The sequence below is a fragment of the Lepisma saccharinum genome, chromosome 22, assembly GCF_977018435.1.
Source record: "Lepisma saccharinum chromosome 22, izLepSacc3.1, whole genome shotgun sequence".
Lineage (NCBI taxonomy): Eukaryota > Metazoa > Arthropoda > Insecta > Zygentoma > Lepismatidae > Lepisma > Lepisma saccharinum.
In genome coordinates, this window is record NC_139250.1 from 30,498,607 (window position 1) to 30,518,407 (window position 19,801).

General features: G+C 39.7%; 1 protein-coding gene across 1 annotated transcript in view; it reads right to left on the reverse strand.

Annotated features, from left to right (window-relative positions):
- Positions 1-19,801, reverse strand: part of LOC146004630 (neurensin-1-like) — a 318,268-nt gene that overhangs the window by 210,610 nt on the left and 87,857 nt on the right. Inside the window, exon 2 of the mRNA XM_083143521.1 lies at positions 9,807-9,859. The gene's annotated coding sequence lies outside the window, so the exon portion shown is untranslated. The remainder of the gene's footprint in view (positions 1-9,806; positions 9,860-19,801) is intronic.

The window sequence follows — 19,801 nt, forward strand, 5'->3', positions numbered from 1 at the left end:
TAAACTGTAGGTCCAGTCCCGATTAGCCTTACTGTGCATAAAGTGGACTTAAAACACCAACTCGTAAATAGCAGTATATAGTGACTACATTGTTCTGCATATGAAATTTATAAAAAAAAACAACAAATAAATGAATTGACACACGTTCAACGGGATATTTTTATATATAAGATCGTGAATTATGATACTCTAATGATAATTGTGTACTGCTTCAAAGACATTGACAAATATTAATGAAATAACTATTTATATGTGTGGCAATTCAGGACATACTAATTTTACCCCTTTTCCCACTTGAGTTCAATGCAAGGATACCTCCGCAAATATCGAATGAAAAGTTCTCACCATGTGCAATTCTCCATTAAATGTTTTCGCCGAGTCGTACTACTTTCGTTTTCTTTGTTACAAATAATACTTGTTTGCATGTTACATGCAGGAGAGTTACATCTACATTTCACATTGGTGAGCTCCTTTTACCTTGCTTAAGGAGCGAAAGCTTGTAGGGTAGTGGCTACCGTTCAGGATTGTCAATCTGATGGTCGAAGGTTCAAACCCTTAAGGTGGCAGAAAATTTTCGTAAGTTTTAGACATATCCCATTGTGTTCATTGTCCACGCCGTGTGAAACGGAATGAATCAGTTTGGAATTAACGATGGGGGGAGGGGAAATATTGAATTACAAAATCTCAATTTCAACTAACCGAGAAGTAGAGAGAAATTGAATAATTCTTATAAATAATAAAAATTACGTTCATTTTTTTAGTGGTGTAATCGCAGGTAAAATCAAAGATCTTACATGGAAGATTTTAATTTGCTCTGAACTCAGCTGAAAGGCATTTCGCACCGATCTAATATATTCTCCAATACATTTCAAAATGTTATTGAATGTTTCATGTCGATAATTTGACCAATGCATCCATTCTTGACGCTCAGACGATATTTTCTGCAACTACCTCTTCTCTCCAGTTCCTTCTCCTTCTTCTCTCCCCTCTTTCTGTTCTGCTTTTATCTCATATCGCCTTCTCTACTTTTCTCGCATCTTATCTCCATCCCACTCTTCTCCACTCCTCTTATCTCCTTTCCTGTCTTAGATTTCCGACTCCACTGCACTCTCTTTTTTCGTTCTTCTCCTTTTCTCTCCTTTACTCTACTCTCCACTTCCCTCTTCTCGTCTCCTCCTCTCCTCTCCCCTCCTCTCGTTTTCCTCCTCTTTTCTCTTCTTTGTTCTTTTTTCCTCATCTCTCCTCGAATCTTTTTCCATTCTCCTCACTACATCTCCTCTCCTCGTATATCCTCTCTTTCTTCTCTCCTCTATTTTTCCTCTTCTCCTTTCGCTTTCTCTTTCTCCTCTCCTTCGTTTCCTCTCATTTCTTTTCCTTACTGTAGACTCATCAGCGATGAAATACTAGAAAACCTATTTTTTTCTTTGAGAAAGAATTTTGTCATTTGCGATATAATAGTGATATTTTTAAAAATTTTATACAATAATAATTGTTTATATTTCTTTCGCGTAGTTTATAAATATCTATTGTGCATGTGGCAACCCTGAAATTGAGCCTAACTCTGCACGCAACACGCCAACGGCTTGTGTAAATTGGGTTGCCTAGTTTAAAATGTCGTTGTCCTAAAACTTTTGAGAGACACTGTACATGCTAGCATGAAATTACTGTAAACTTTAGGCAAAGGTATTACAGAGAACAGCCAAAGCCAGCTTCCCTCGGTACATAAGCAGCCTCTTTACGGAAAGCTACTCAAAGCCCCTTTGCAGTGTTCGCATGTTTATCTCTTGGATATCCTCATGCCTCGGATACCTCAGAGCAGAGAGGGAAGATCTAAGAGACAGTGGTCACTGGACTTGGGAGTTACGTGCACCATGTTTCCAAGTACACGCTTATGCTTTTAAGTATATAACGCTCGTGGCATCACACTGAAACTGCTTCGAAATGTTGCTGCATTTACTTTACCTGCAACGCTTTACTTCCACCAGACTGCCTTGTGTGTGTGACCCTCTGATGAATGTTTTCAGTTGATTTTAGCACTCGGAAAATGTGTTATTGTGAAGTAAAGTACGTCTGTTACATTAGCACGTTACCTTACTGTGAAGCAGAACAGCCCAAAGGCTTCACGCAAGTGAATGTAGCACCCAAAATGACTTTCCACAACAGCAGCTATAATTTTACGTAGTTAGGTTAGGATTGTTAGGTTTTGTACTGATAGTTATTTTCGGCGTGTTCTTTCGCTATTTTAGTGCACAGTCACGGACACTGCCGGCTTGTAATGAATACATTGACTTTCAATGGAATCGTTACAAGCCGGCAGTGTCCGTGACTGTACATACAAACAGTTTTTACTGACAAGAAGCGGCGAAAATACTTCGAAATTGAAGGTTTTAACTTACGTGGGCCATTGTTTGGGGTCAAATATATCCATTATTTGTGCTATGTTAACTCTGGATCCACTTTTACATTACATAAAACATTGAAATCTGTCGATTAAAAAACGTTTCGGCGTAATTCTCGAGGGGGTACAGTGGGTAAACGGCCCCTGTGTGTATGTGTCTTAATGCTGGATATGCTAAATAATATTCTTAATATGATTCAGAATTTCGTGGTCAAATGCTAGCGTACTATGCTTTTCAACTTGTATATAAGCCAGAAGGTTTCCTTAGCTCTTTTGCAGTATTATCCAGTGAGCATCAGACTAGAGCTCTCGCCACGAAAACGGCCCAGTCAAGGTCACGCCGCCAACTTACAGTGTTGCCAATTAGCAACAATTTCAACCGACGAAATCAACTGCATACGTACACGCGCGAAGTGTCGACTGAGCAACTTAGAAGTGTGGCAACCCTGGAGGGCCAGGGGTGTGGAGGAGGCAAGGGGAAGCTCTGACCTTGACTGGACTCTTTTCGTGGTGAGAGCTATAGAGCAAAACTGACTTCAAAACGCAGTGAAATCTGATGACAAGAGCCGACTGGTAATGACTAGGGAAAGGAACTTCAGGTAAATAAATGTTTTTTCTGCGATAAGATAGAGACCCTCATTTTTGCCAAAATTCTGATCATAGCCTTATATGTCAACACAGCAAATTTTATTTTACATAAAAACACATATTTTCCAGTTTTCCGTATGTAAATACATATTTTGCGAATTTTCATTTTAAATGCATAAAATCGCTCATTGACTTCATCTACCTCGAAATCCTCGAAGGAAAAATGTTTATTCTCCGCACCTCTTTCATATCGAGAGTGTTAGGTTTGTTTTGTCTTTAAGCACCCTCGCTGGCAGACTTCTGGCACCTCGCCTACGATCCTATTGGGAGAAAATAGCTGTAAGTAGCTGGGGCTGGCTACACGTAACGATAGCAAGGCTTTTTAATGAAACAATGCAGCTATTGTGGCCGGAAGGCATAAAATTTGACAATGTTCTTCTCTTGACAGATGCTGCAGCTTACATGCAGTAGGCCTTGCTGTTAGCTACCCCAAAATGGTGCACGTTACATGTGTGGCTCATGCGTTGCATAGAATATGTGAAAAGATAAGAGCTCTTTATCCCAATGTCGATGAACTGGTTTCAAATGGGAAGAAAGTTTTTATCAAGTCGCCTAGAAGAATAGACATTTTTAAACAAAAATGTCCTGAAGTTCCCCTTCCCCCTACATCTGTAGTTACGCGATGGGGCACTTGGTTGGATGCAGATGTTATGCCCAGAACTTTGAAAAAATTGTATCTGTTGTAAATGATCTCGACAAGGAAGAATTCTGCAAGAACTGTTGATGGAGCCCTCCTTAAAAGTCGAATTGGCATACATCTCAAGAAACCTGTCCTTTCTCTCCAATTCCATACGAAAGCTTGAATCGTCCGCGTATAGTAGAAACGAAACTGAAAGAATTCACTGGATCTAACGCACGAGTGCAAATGTCTAAATGTACAGAATTTTTTGGGAAAAAACAAGGTTTTCAAACTTTGTGCCAAATTGCACGTGTTTTGGAAAGTGAAGTGGAGGAAGAGGAAGCTTTGGAAAACTTCAGCGTTAGTGACATTTCGTGCTTCAAATATGCAAGAATTGTTTCTTGTGACGTGGAGCGATCTTTCTCACAATATAAGATGCTATTTAGAGATAATCGTGACAGATTTACAATGGAGAATTTGGAAACAAACTATGGTGATCCACTGCAACTCTTCCAAAAAATAGCTCACTAAGAGGTAATCATTTAGAAACTGATTTCAGGTGTTTAAAATGCATGTTATAGTTTGTTTTTGTTACCAAATGTTTTTATTTTTGTCACATATTTTCCTGTTTTTATCACATATTTTCAACATTTATGACACATAAAAAATAAATATTTCTGAGTTTTTTATCACATAAAGTTCCGTTCCCTAGTAATGACAACATGCTACCACGTCAGGCATACAGGGTTCGAATCCCGGTCTGTGCATGGGTCTTCTTTTTAGTATCCGTTCATCAGTTCCATCATAGCATCACTCATTCGCATCGTCGTGATTAGTCAAACGTTGTAGAAAAGCGACGCTAAATAACGAAAATCAGATCAACTCAAGTTGGAGAACAAGACTTGTAATTGTTCGTGTCTTCATGTTCATTTGGAAAAGTCAGGGGTTGTTTCAGATTGTTAGGTAACATCATATTGGGGAAATACGTTCAAAAATCCGTTCTATAAGTTGTGGAGTAACATACCTGATAATACACATTCCACCACAATCATTATTTTTTTTTCATGGCCTCCCCAATGGCGTAGTAGGAATGTCGTTGCCTTGTAATCAAGGGGTTCCGGATTCGATAACCGGTGAAGTTACATAGTGATTCAGATCTCACTTTAAACTGTATGCCCAGTCCAGATTAGGCTATCTAGAATAAAGTGGCCTTCAAGATAACACTAGAACTCAATTATTCTCTTCATTATTTTTCTAGAAGATTTATATTTTATCTACAAATTGTTTTCAAATCAGAATATTTTCAAGAAAACGTATCTTTTTTTAGGGGGAAGAAAGTAAACAGACGAGTTTTATGAGATCACTAGCTCATTACCCGGCGTTGTCCGGGTATTTATTTATTTATCCCAATCTTCTATTAGGCAGGAAAATAATGAATTCTAACTATAGTGTAAAATGAACTTGGATTTAAACGGCATTGGGACTGTCACTATTCATCTGAGCGACCCCGAAAACTATGGATTCCACACTAATATCGGTCGTTTTATATGTCACTCACTTCCCACCCCCACTTGTAGGGGTGCCAGGGGTGTCTTGGAGTTGATCGGCATTGTGAGTGTCACTATTCATCTTACTGATCCCGAAAATTATTGACTCCACACTAATATCGGCCGTTTTACATGCTACCCCCTTCCCAACTCCACCCCCACCCCCACCCCTAGGGGTGCCAGAGGTGTCTTACCCCCACAGTATTTCTTTCCAGATTGTAAGTTATACGTGTACCAAGTTTGGATGAAAATGCTACAGGCGTTCGAGAGTTATGCCGGAACGTACATACATACATTTTTATGTACAAGGTGTGACAATAAAGTTCGGTGAATGATCCTGAATATCGAAAGTAAACCTACCTTATTGTCCTTCGAAGTAGTCCCCTCGCATGGCTATGCACCGTTGAGAACGGCTGTACATGTCCTGGAAACTTTTAGAAAAGTCTTCTTTCGGGATGGTGTTCAAGACCCTCGACACGTTCCGTTGGATGTCCGGAATATCCTCAAATCTCTGACCTTTCAAAGCGATTTTGAGGCGTGGGAAGAGAAATAAATCTGGAGGATTCAGATCCAAATTTCTTGCAATGCATTGCTACAGAGGATGAGAGCTGGTGTGTGAGGTACGACCCTGAAACGAAACGCCAAAGCATGAAATGGCGTTCTTCTGCATCACCCCGTCGGAAGAAGGTCAAAGCGTAAAAATCACGCATCAAGACGATGCTTATCACTTTCTTTGACAGTTATGGCATGATCCACAAGGAATTCCTGCCAGAGGGAACAACAATTTTTTCGCCTTGGCCTTCTTCCGACGGGGTGATGCAGAAGAACGCCATTCCATGCTTTGGCGTTTCGTTTCAGGGTCGTACCTCACAAACCAGCTCTCATCCTCTGTAGCAATGCATTGCAAGAAATTTGGATCTGAATCCTCCAGATTTATTTCTCTTCCCACGCCTCAAAATCGCTTTGAAAGGTCAGAGATTTGAGGATATTCCGGACATCCAACGGAACGTGACGATGGTCTTGAACACCATCCCGAAAGAAGACTTTTCTAAAAGTTTCCAGGACATGTACAGCCGTTCTCAACGGTGCATAGCCATGGGAGGGTACTACTTCGAAGGACAGTAACGTAGGTTTCATTAAGAATTCGTCTACTTTCGATATTCAGGATAATTCACCGAACTTTATTATCAGAGGTTGTATATATAGATACTAGCTGATTACTCGGCGTTGCCCGGGTATTTATTTATCCCAATCTTGTATTAGACAGGAAAATAATTAATTCTAACTATATGTAAAATGTAACTAATTTTAAATGTGATCGTGAATGTCACCAATTAGCGACTCCGAAAACTATGGATTCGACACTAATCTAGGTCATTTGCAGCACTTTATTTTTCACCACCTCTCACCCCCCATGCCGATAGGTGATGAACTTGGAGTTGAACGGCATTGGGAGCGACTCCGAAAACTATGGATTCCACACTAATATCTGGCGTTTTCGCAACACGAAGTCATATCAGCCTGAATGTTAGACAACCCGAGAAACACTATCGTTGTGCGGAATTGCATAGAGTAACGGATGTCTGTTTGTGCGGAATTTAATATCTGTCGTTTTCGATTATTTTTACATGTCACTCCTTCCCACCCCAGTCCTATACTTGCCAGGGGTGTCTTACTTTAAAGTATTCTTTCCAAATTGCAAGTGATGTGTGTACCAAGTTTGGTTGAAATTGCTCCAGGCGTTCGAGAGTTATGCTGAAACAAACATACATACACACACCCACACATATACATCCATTTTTATATATATAGAAGATAGCGTAACAGAATAATATTGGACCCATTTGTAAATCAAAAAGATGGACCAATTCATCAATTTTAATATAGGTATTCCTTTTACCTCTCGAAAATAAGTTAAGACTGGGCAGTGCCATTAGTAACATTTAACGTTGCTGTAGACAATCACGATGGTTCCATAATCCCTTTGCTAACCTCCTCCTTGTTATAAAAAAGACTTTCATCAAGTCAAATAATTTGAATCGCAAAATAAGAACAGCGCTGTCTCCTACAAAGTTAATTGGCTTCGAGTTCCTCGCTTAAAATTGCCAACTTAATTTTTAGCGTGTTTTATGTTCTTCCCTCTTGTCGTAATTATAGAACTAATTACCCAAACGAACGACAAAAATATATTACCACGTCTGAGGAGGAAAGTACGACCAATACCCTTAATAAGGAAATGACAAAATATATCCCGAATAAATCTGGAATAATGCAAGGCGAATAACTTTTTCTAATAACGTTTGTCTTAGAAGGCTTCGTTTACACGCCATATGATCTCGAAAAGCAACATTTTCTTTCCTGTATGAATGCAACAATGAGGCTACTGACATTTTAGAGCATGAGGAACATTTTCCGCAAGGCTCTTCCCTCCGCGGCAATGTTGCCAACTTTCCTCCCTTGGATCCAGATCTGGCTCTTTCGTGTACTCATTTGGCTGTGCCCCACTATGATAGCATCAATGGCTTCAGCCCATACACCAACATTTGCCATGAATATACATTTTGCACGTCACGTGATATTGTTATATTGGCTGCGTCGCCCCTCCCCGTCTTACCTCCCCAGCTACTTTTTTATAGCGCCATGCCGGCCCCCGTGGCAGAGTGGTTAGCACATCGCGCTGCCAGGAGTCCCGGGTTCGAATCCCGACCTGGGCATGGATGTTTGTGAGAGTCCATTCATCAATTTCATCATGTCATCACTCATCCACATCTTCGCAAATTAGCCAAAAGTGGCACAAAAGGCGAAGTAAAATAAATTATATCAATAAATTTTATAGCACCATGTTTGACGTGAATGACATAACACTGTTATCCAGGAATCTTTTTTTTCGATTTCATACGACCATTGGTGGATTATTGAGATTGGTGATGCCGTCGGATCTAGACGGTAAAAACTAAGAACATATCGTCATCACTTTGAAGTTAATAATAATAGCAGCGCCTACACCACTTTAACAACTTAAATTACATTAGGAGGCTCTTTATCTAGCCTTCGGAAATCTATCTCCTTGAAAGTCAGTTTCAACTCCATTTAAGGTGAAATTTAACTCTTTTATGCGCATCAGGTTTGGCAACACTATCAGGGTGGCCGTAGTCGGCAAGGAGAAAGGTATTGCGCTTACGGGAGTATTATTTAATTTTTTTCTCTTGGCAATATCAAACTTTGGATGGCGTAGAAAAAGGTATCAACGGTAAGAAGACAGTTTGAAGATGCGAGAAAGTCGAAACTTTCATTTGATTACCGTATCCGTAACTTGATGTTGAAGTTGATTCCCCATAAAGAATACATGGGATTCTGAAAATTCTCATTCATCATATTTTTCAAACATCATGTCGAGCTTAATAATCAACATAAAAAACAGCTTCCACTTGCAACATGGAGAGAAATTTATTCTCTTGATATACCCAAGTTTTTTCTTAGTATCAGTGCTCATTCGGGCGATATTGAAATAAATGCACAACTGGTGCATAACTGCAACTCCTTCCCTTAATTTACTGTCCGGAACTGATAAAAAAATTAGTGAGATCGGAGAGAGTGTTATCAATGAATACACAACGGATGCTCCGTAGTTTGAAGTTCTCTTAAGCCAAAGAGGGTCATTTGTGATTTGAAGGAGATAAAATGTTATTGATCAAGGCAAGGGGGTATCAAATAAGATAATCAATATATGCGCTTATGGTGATATACGAATATTTGAGAGCCGCATGCCAAGCTCATGTCCAGTCTTTCGGCGGGCGACCAATTTGCTGGCATTGAAGGTGGGGAGCGCGGAAGCGACCAATCCAGCGCGATGAGAAACACAGCGAGATGCGCGGAGCACCTCCTCCCGCGACGTCGTAACTCTTGGCGCCATCGCTGTTGTCTGCTGCGTATTTACCACTGCCCACTTCCCTTGCCAGCATGAGGTCCGCACGCCGGAAGATTAGACAATAGTTATAGTGCATCTTGAGGAAGTGCCTGCTGTGAAGTGTATTCTTTCTATTAGGCACTTTTTGTATGTTATCTGTCAAAACGCCAGAGTCACACCAAGAATCCGTACCACGCCGTTGCATACATGTCAAATACAGAATTAATCTTGGACTTTACTTTCTCTAGTGCTGTGTTTTACGGCCACATCCTTTTTCTTGTGACAAAATTTTTAAATACAGTAAAACGTCTTTAATCTGGACACCGATAAACCGGACTTCGCTTATTCCGAACAGGCAGAGGCAAAAAAAGCAGAATGTAAGCTTGGTTTTCAATGTGGCTAGAAGTCAACAATCGCACATCATCATAATATGGATATCGCGTATGTACGTACTTCATTGTATGTACAGTATTGCTTTACATTTTACTGTACTGTATAGTGTATTTAGGCCTATACCCTTTAAATACACCATAATAAACGTGTTTTGTTGCTATAAACGGAGTTTTAATGCACTTTCTACTGTTCTTTTAGGTTATTTCAGTTAAAACGGTAAACTTATTAGTCATTAGTCCGGATTAACGAGGTTTTACTGTATTAAATTCGGGTATGGTAAAATTGAAAACCTACCTTATCTGTAATCACTACTTCTTACACCATCATTTCCGTTGTTAATCGTCTACCTGAAAAGGAAAGAATTAAATTTAGGTCTATATATACATACATGGTGTTTGAAAGCCAAATTTAGAAGCCAAATAATGATATGGTTTTATATCAAGAGAAAAACATGATAGGCTATAGCTCTTCTCTACTCTTAAGGCGGGTGCTCTACATGCTGGCAAGGGAAGTGGGGAGCGGAGAATACACAGCAGACCAACCAGACAACAGCGGTGGCGCCGAGAGATACGACGTGGCGGGAGGAAGTACTACGTGCACCTCGTTCTACAGGCTGCTGCGTTTCTTATCGCGCTGGATTGGTTGCTTCCTCGCTCCCCACTTCCCTTTCCAGTATGTAGGCCGCCCGCCGTAAGACAAGACAAGAGCTATAGTTATACCAATTTCTATACTATACGTATGTGCCAATATATATACACATGCATACAGGGTTGGCCGTAAATGTGGAACCAATGGTGGTATTGTTTCCTCACCTCCACTCGGCCAGTTTCGTCAGTGCAGAGCTCATGCGTAATAGACGGAGGGAAGTGGCGAGCGAGTGTATTAGAAGACATCTGGAGATATCTATAAGCAACAGCGTAGTTGAACGATCTCCGGGAAAGGATAACCAATGGAGAGGCTGCTCTGGATCCTCAAGTATTGAACATAACTCAAGGAAACATAGCGGAAATTCAGAGCATGTTTTGTATTAAAGAAACGTGTTCTTCATCAATTCTTCAATTGGTTCTTGTAGGCTTTGTAGCCACCCTGTATGATATGTAGGGTGTTTCTTTGTTTGAGTTGGTGTTTTAATTCCATTTTATACACAGTAAGGCTAATCGGGACTGGACCTACAGTTTAAAGTGGATCTGAACCACTATGTGCATCCACCGGGTATCGAACCCGGAACCCCTTGAATACAAGGCGACGACGCTACTCTGCGCCATCGGGGATGCCCTATATATATATTATGTGTATGTGTGGGTGTGTGTATAACCATAGGCTATTATTTCACGAAGATTTGCAATTAGTATATGCCTTTCTGAAAATACAATAAAAGGCCCTATGTATTTTCTTCGCAATTACAAACTTGTACGAATGTTGTCGGAAACTAATGCCGCCGAATGTTTCGGAACAAATCACACGACCCACCCTGTATTTACTTACCTTGCCCCATATGTAAAACTATATTTGTCGTCGATTTGTCTATAGTGGCTGATTTCATGTCATTTGTTATTTTAAGTGTGAATGTAATGAAGAGTCTAGTATGTTCTCTGTTAAAAGGCAGTGATTAAAGATATGGAAATAAAGCAAACGTACGAATTTAGCTACAGAAGACATCTGGCTTGCCGTGACAGATAATATCCATGTACTATCTTCCTCCTGAGGCCTTGAGATTTCATGACGTCGTGTGTTACCAGTTGGCATTATGGGGCGTTTATTACCATGCCTACAAGTGCTATATCTCCAGGAGACCTATAATTAGCTCCATAGAGAAATGCTGCTTAATGAGGGCTCACATAGGAATCAAGACCTTATTCTGTTTAACGAGACGAATGTGGGTGTGAGACTGCGCCATATTGTTCCGCACAAATCTGGAGATTTTGGGAAAATCAAATTAGAGTGCTTGAAGATGCTAGCTGATTGAACAGGCTCATTTGCTCGCGTCGTTGAATATATATCTTTAAGCGAATTAATCTGTCTTCATCTGTTTCTCTATTATCGTATTCTATCGTCATATCTTTCTCTATTTTCGTACACACGCATCTCTCCCTCTCCCCCTCCCTCTCTTCTTCTCTGTGTCTCGTTTTCTTCGTATCTAACATGTCTCTTTTTCTTTCTTTCCTTCTCTTTTAATGTCTCTTTCTCTCTGTCTCTCTGCTTGTTTTCTCCTCTTTCTTGTACAGGGTGTTTCAAAGAAAGGTAACTGAAACTCAGCACTCAAACTAAAGCTTGTACTGATAGTATACGCATATTTTGAATCTACAGTAATGTTATAATTACTGATCCGGAACTTCCTTTATAATGGTTTTCCTGTTTGCCGGAACACATTTCCATCCACGAAAGGATAGTTTGTTTTGGTGGTGCAGGTTTATGGATGCTAGGAAAGGCCCACCATTCCGTCCTGCCCCATAAGTTCGGAAATAATGTTCCACGCACCATGCAAATATCACTCACCGTGTACTTTAAAACATGAACATAAGACACCGTAAGTTACTTTCCTTCACTATGTTTAAATTAATTTAACATTTAATTTACTTTATTTTACATTTGAGCACCAAATATAAGTTAAGTTACCTTTTCTGAAACACCCTGTATATAATATCTCTATTTTTCTTGTTTTATTTTCCTTCAGTCTTCATCTTTCTTACTCTCTACATGTCTACATATTTTCTCTCTTTCTTTTTCTCTAATCCAAGCCTGGGCAACTCGTCGTATTTGTGGAAGAGCGCTCTCGTATGCACGTGTGGACCTCAGAACGAGAAGCGGTGATGTAGCGTTAGAAGTTGGGGGAAAAGAAGTGAGCTAGCGATACAGTGACAAATCTGTCTTCATCTGATTCGTGAGGAACAATGCAGTATCGCATTGGAATTATGGCAGAGGAAATAAGGAAGTGGTTTAATGAGAAATTTAGCGCTCTTCACCGCAGTGTTTCCAACCTCTCAACGCAAACAATTTCCCACCCCTGATCTGTTTCCTACTGGCCTTTAGATGCGGGAAGCTCCCGGCGCACGTAGAACTGGCTAGCGTCCACAAGTGCACACGATTGTTTGATTGATTTAGTTTATTTTACTTTACTTTTCTGCTACGTTTGGATAATCGCAAAGATGAGAGTGAGTGATGATATGATAAAATTGATGAAGGGACACTCAAACAACACACATGCTCAGGTAAGATTACACGAGTTGCTCAAGTCGGCTCCATTTCGTCAATATAAGTATTGTGACACCAACCTAATTGCGTGTTAAAGGCCTCCATACTTGGTGTGGTTTGACAGCAAATTGTGTAACAAGACACCAAAGTTGTGGTGCTAAACAACGCCAATTCCGAATTAACACCAGAAGAAGTGTCCTGTTGGCACTGCTTTTGGTGGCAACCAAGTTGTAAACTTTTCTTTCCTTGCCTTTCTTTTCATATGTCCTTATCTTTGTGTGGATTTTCTGCCTCTGTCAGAAAATCACGACGATGAAAATGAATGATGAAGTTGCTGTGGAAACCCTCACAGAGGAACCTTATTGAACTTACTAACTCTCTAGCCTTGTTAAACCCGAAGGTTTATGGCTGCAGCAACACAAGCCTTCCATCTGTCCCTATCCTGGGCAAGATCAATCCAATCTTATCCATCCTTACCGATTTCCTTTAGGTCCATTTCAACGTTATCTCTCCATCTTCGTCTTGGCCTTCCTACAGGTCTCTTACCATCAGATTTTCCCAACAATAATCCTGTAAACTCTTCTTTCCTCTCCCAATCGTGCCACATGGCCTGTCCATCTAAGTCTCCTTGATTTAATTATTCTAATAATATCTTGATTTGAATAAAATTAGGCAGTTCTAATTATGTAACCTCCAAGGAACCTTCCCGATACAAAAAAATCGAACCCGGAACCTTTGTTTGCGAGATTGATTGTGACTAGGCATCGCGCTCGACCACCGAGGCAGCTTCATTTGTCTGTATCCATCTTTCTATCTAAATATACATTTCTCATCTATTTGTCTTTTTCTCCCGTTCTATCTCGATTGAGGATGAGTTCTCTCTCCCTCTCAAGGGAAATGAATCCAACGAAGTTGACGCAAATTATATCCAAACTGGTTCCGTATGCAATTTTCTCTTTTTGCAAGAAAAACTCTCTTCCACTCAACTTCCTACGATATTTCCGTACGTTTTTCACATTCTTATTTTTCGCGTCTGCCTGTTTACAGGCAAACTGGAATATTCCCGATACCATTGTGGTCGTCAACTTCCCCACCAACTCACCTTTAATATATTTTTGATATGTTTTTCTCAATTGCCGTTCAAGAGACGAGAAGGCACTTGCAGGAAAGAAACACACACATAATTGTATCACGCCTGTTGAATTCTTTACATAACGCATCCCACGCCAACCGGGAAACATAACACTATCCAACTATTTACTTTATACACTGAGAATGTGTCATGCGATTTCTTGTTTTAAAATTTTCTGTATATACAGGTTGGCCCAAAAGTCATATTACCTTAGAGAAAATGTACATGTAATTCTAAGAATGAAATTTAAAGTGTTGTTAAGTGTTCTACTGGGTAAACGGTGTTAGCATTAGCGTTATCTGTGTAGGGACTGCTGAATTGCGAGCATCTTGTGGTGGGAATAGGAACTAACGGAAGCAAGTATGCAGAAGGCTGTTGTTTTGTACAGTCACGGACACTTTTGGGTTGTAACGATTCCATTAAAGTCAATGAATTCATTGCAACCCAGAACTGTCCGTGACTGTACGTACGTACTACGTAATCGGCCTTTGTCTTGTGTGTGACATGGCGCGTAGGTTTACTACAGAATAGAGAATCTGCAAGTTACAATTGTGGTGGAGGGGTCTCCCCGATGGCGCAGTGGTAGCGTCGTCGCCTTGTAGTCAAGGGGTCCAGGGTTCGATAACCGGTGGAGGCACATGGCACAGTGGTTCGGATCCCACTTTAAACCGTAGGTCCAGTCCCGATTATCCTTACTGTGCATAAAGTGGACTTAAAACACCAACTCAAACCAAACCAAACAATTGTGGTGGAAATGTGATAAAAGCACGGCAGATGTTCACAGAGAATTTAGCGCTAGGTTTAGTGAAAGTCCGTTACCTACGCGACAACAATTGCGTAAATTGAATCTCAATTTTGAAACCACCGATAGTGTTGCCGATGCTCCAAGATCGGGCAGACCACGTTGTTCACTGATAAATACACATTTCCTTACTACAAGTATCATAATTTTGTTCTCTCCTAGTGGAAACTGACTTTTGGACCACCCTGTAGTGTTAAGGATAAAATGTCCAAGTTGCACTGAGTTTTTACATAGTCTATTAAACGTTGCCACTTTGAAGTGAAAATTGATAGATTGCTGCCGAGCGTAAGGCTACAACGAGTTAAAGCGTGCACTTATAACTTATTTTATTTCCAACTCCACTTGGTCTAAGGATTCCGTGGATGCAACGGTACTTTAGGTGGCAGGATACGACGATTTGCACACGACCGTAGTTTATGCTAGAGCCCAATATGCACAAGAAGAGTTACGATGCAATCGCCATGCCTAATTCAAGAGCTTAGCTATAACTTTCTCTCTCTACACATAGAACAATACATCACATCACAGATAGACATAGAAGAGTACAATATTCTCGGCCCTAGTAATTGAATCAGGGTTGTCACATGTTGTTCCATTTAGTTACCACGCCTCGATTTCAAGAGGCTTTTCAGTCTTCCTAGAATGTGCGATTAAACAGATTGCACTAGTACTACATTTATCATACAGGTAGCTATCTCTGTTGCTTACAATTACACCATAATTACCTAGGATTTATATTCTTTTGAAAATCAATATTTTTCAACGAACAAGGGTTGCTGATTCAGAATCTTTTGAGCCCATAGTGACCACTATTCAATAATAAAAGAAGTGTTCGGATTATGTTGGCATTATCTATATTTATTTATTTATTTACTCAGAGTTTCAGATACAGTCTTATTTGGCCATTTTACACTGAAACAACATAAAGTAGTAACAAAAAAGAAACAGAAGATAAAAACAATAACAAGATGGGATAGATTTACATGTTCTTTGTCAGTAATATACAAAACGTACGTTGTGGAAGGAAAATATCTACATTCAGGGGAAGTTTGTTGTAGATTTCTGAGAGCCTGTAAAACAAGGAGCGTTGTAGAAGGGATAGCCTAGTGGTTGGATTGTGGTAGAGTTGCAGGTTGCGCGTTAGTTTTTGGGGTACCATAAGTGTGAATTTACTGATTAGGAGATCTGTTCTGATTTTGCCATTTATCATCTTGTATAAAAATTTCATGTCAGCTAGATCACGACGAAAGAATGGAGTGTAAATATTCAGAGCAGCCATGGTGTCTGTTTTGGATACATGTCGAAAGGAAGGTATTCTATGGCGAACAATTGCAAGAAAGAAACTGAGAACAGAATCTATTCTGGTGAGATTGTTTTTTGAGGCCATTGCCCAAATTGGGGAACAGTATTCAAGGATGGGCGAGATGAAAGATTTAATGAATAAAGCAAGAGATGATGAGTTTTGAATTTCGCTAAATCTGTATAGAAGACCGAGAAGGCGCATGGCGTTTTAGTGGTAGCTATAATATGATAATTAAAAGTGAGTTTTTCATCCATGATAATACCTAGGTCCATTTGGGTGGAAACGTTTTGGATTGGATTGTTTTCAATAGAATAAGTAGACACCACTTTGTTCTTTTTTAGGGAATAAGTAAGGAAAGAGCATTTCTGAGGGTTTAGTTCTAAATTCCACTGACGACATCACTTAACAAGTTCTGTGAGAGCATTTTGAAGAATCATCATGCCATGATGCGATGAGATCTCCTTAAAGAGTTTACAGTCATCCGCAAAAAAAAGTATATTGATAGGGAGGGAGGACAGTTTTTCAGGGGGGTCATCCATGAAGGAATAGGAGCGGCCCTAAGACACTCCCCTGGGGAACTCCAGACAAAACGGGAAGAAAGTTAGAAGAGGTACCTGAAAGAACAACACGTTGTTCACGCTCATGGAGGTAGTCCTGGAGTAAAGAGAGAAATTTGCCATGGATGGTAAATCTGGATGATAATTTATGAAGAAGAAATTTATGATTAATTTTGTCAAAGGCTTTCGAAATGTCCAAATATATAGTGTCAAGTTGGGAGTTATTATGCAACAGAGCACTGTTTCATTAAGGAATATATGAGTACAAATCTATTTTGTTATGTTCTAATACATATTCAAACTATTGCATTACATAATTTTAAAACATTAAAGCGTATGTTCTATATAGAGCTATTATTGCACGCTTTACACAATTCTAGGGTATTGTGAATGCAGCTGGCAACACTGTTTTTCATTTATATCTTGTAACTGCTATTTCGTTCATTATGCTCAATACCTTGGAGTCGCATCGGTCGGATTTTATGAGTCTGCTGCAGCCATGACAGATTGTTCATATTCGAGCTTCGCCAACTAACTTACAATTGGAGCGTTCATCTACATAATCAAATTAGAATCGAGTTACGTATCGAGCGATTCACAGAACACTGCAAATTTACAATGTTGCTTTACAAAGAAATCTTCTCGTGAAGAATGTATAACGGTGGATTGATCATATGAAAAACAGAGTAGAACTTGGCGTCAGTGCAGTCACAGTATAAAAAAATAGAAAATTAAATACTATATGCTGGATGTGTATGAAATTGTATTGGGTGCTTTCTTGATGAAGATCAAACATCTCCTGCGGATGTGGGAAAAATTAATCGCAAAAATAATTATAAGTTAATATGAACAGGAATAATCCAGAACATAAAGTCTCAATAAGAGAATAGCTGACCTCCGGTCGGAGTGGTTACCATAGCGTGCTGCTACGGCGCCAGAAGTTCCGGGTTAGAATTCACGTGGGCATGGATGTTCTTTGTGATTGTCCCTTCATTAATTTAATCTTATCGTCATGACGGAGTGGTTAGCACCTCGCGATACGATGCCAGGGGTCTCGAGTTCTAATTTCGGACTGGAAATAAATGTTTGTGAGTGTCCCTTCATAAAATTCATCATATCATTCATCCTCATCTTCGCAATTATCCAAAAGTGGCTCAAAAGCGAAGTAAAAGAAAACAAAACAAATCAAATGAAATCATTATCATCATTCGTCCTCATCGTCGCGTTTAGTCAAAAGTGGAGGAAAAGCGAAGTAAAATAAACTAAATCAATAAATGAGGAAAATAGCGAAAAAAATAACTGCGCAAAATTAACTTCCACAATATGTAGTCTTTTCGCGATTTTTTCCTTGGGACATCAGCGATCGACATTTAAACGCCTGCTTCTCAGGCAACCACCCTTACGCTGCGATTCGTTGGGTTGCATAAGACTTAGGATACAAACTATATGATCAATTTCTGAAGTGAATATACTGCAAGACCTCTTCCTTTTGTATCCACGTGCTTGGAAATTAATAAATCTGAGAAAGTATCACATAACATCTTAGAGTATAGTTAACTAGCAATGATGTTGCCGTATGATTGGGATGGTTTGTCAGAATTCTGTCGTAAGTATCTAGAAGCAAAATTCCTTTTCCGCTCGTCATTTCAAATACCTGTGTCGATTGCCTCCATCTCTCCTCGGCTGTGAATGTGGCGACCATGTATTGAAATTCCCCTCGTAAAGGGAACGCCAAGCTTTGTCTGGAAGAGAACAAAGCACGCTCTATCTCCAGCTCGCCTTTCAGTGTGTGGAAGCCACTCGCTAGCTGGAAAGGTCTTACAATGGACCATATTAGTGGTGACGTCATCAGCAGACAATCAAGCAACATTCAGTGCAAACAAACCCGTCACGTCGTGTTTCGCTATGGGATAGCATTTTCCATGGCAAGAGGCAACTTTTAAAATTGTGGCAGCAGTTACGAAACGAAATTACGATGTGTGTCAAACATCAATGTTATGATGAGATTTCTGCGAATATGGCGACATTGACTGATTGATTGAATTGGTGTTTTAAGTCCGCTTTATGCACAGTAACGCTAATCGGGACTGGACCTATAGTTTAAAGTGGGATCCGACCACTATGTGCCTCCATAATATGTGGACATATTACACATACCTTACAGAGGATTCGGCAATGAATAACGAGTAAGAAAAATCATGCGCCTTTATAGAAAATGGACCCATCCCGGTTCCGAAGCGCAACTGTCGCGTCGCTGTCGCAATGGCTTCTGGGAGCCCAGCACCCTCACGTGACTGGATTTCACTCATAAAACAAGGAACAGCCAATACTGTTTTCTGACGTAAGCGAGAAATACCTTCATTGTTAGATTAGTTCTCTTAACATAAGTACACTGCATTTTATCTGGACTTGACGAAAAAGTTATTATTTTTACTAAACTCAACAACGAAGGAATTGCGCACTGACGTCAGAACTCAATGTTGGTTATTGCTTGATTTATGAGTGAGACCCCATGGGACTGCCCGGCGTCGCTTATTGGCTGTGGTTACTAGATCGGATGTCGGCTTGTAACGTTACATAAATGTATTTGAAGTTGAAGTTTTGTTGTGGACTGGCGTCAAAAGCAAAATATAACCAACAGTGGATTTTTATATTTTAATGTATATGTAATCTATAGAACAGTGTTTCATAGGTGAAGCTTTAACATACAATATTTATACAATAAAGACTGTATTAGTAAATAATCAAGGCCTCAGGTACCTGACATCAACTGTTCATAAACGTTTCCGGAATACGTTGAGCGGCCAACTTCCAGTATAGATTTGTTGAGATACTATAACATTTTTTCAATAACTCTTTGCACCGTACACAATATTTTTTGTTGTAACCAAGGTTGCCTACTAAACTTGGCAAGAAACTACCTATCCTTTACTTATTTATTTATTATTTTATTGTTACTATATATTTTTAATTTCATAACTTCCTCGGCGCGCTTAGTAAATTTACTGAACACTAAACACACTAATCAATGAACACACTGAAGCACTAAAGACATGGAGGGGGTTGGGGGGAGTATAAATCTTGATGGTGACTAAACTCCAGTTGTATGTCTTCTATCTTTCTTTAGTTTCGACGATCCTGTCTCTCTTCCATAGAGATATTTAAATATTTAACAGGTATCTTGTACTGTTACTTGTACTTATACAGCTTGCGATAGAAGAACTCTTCTTTTCAACCGAACACGACTTCGCTTCTTAACAGTTAGCAGTAAATTGAATTCCTTTCCAATAAAACTTCTAATCG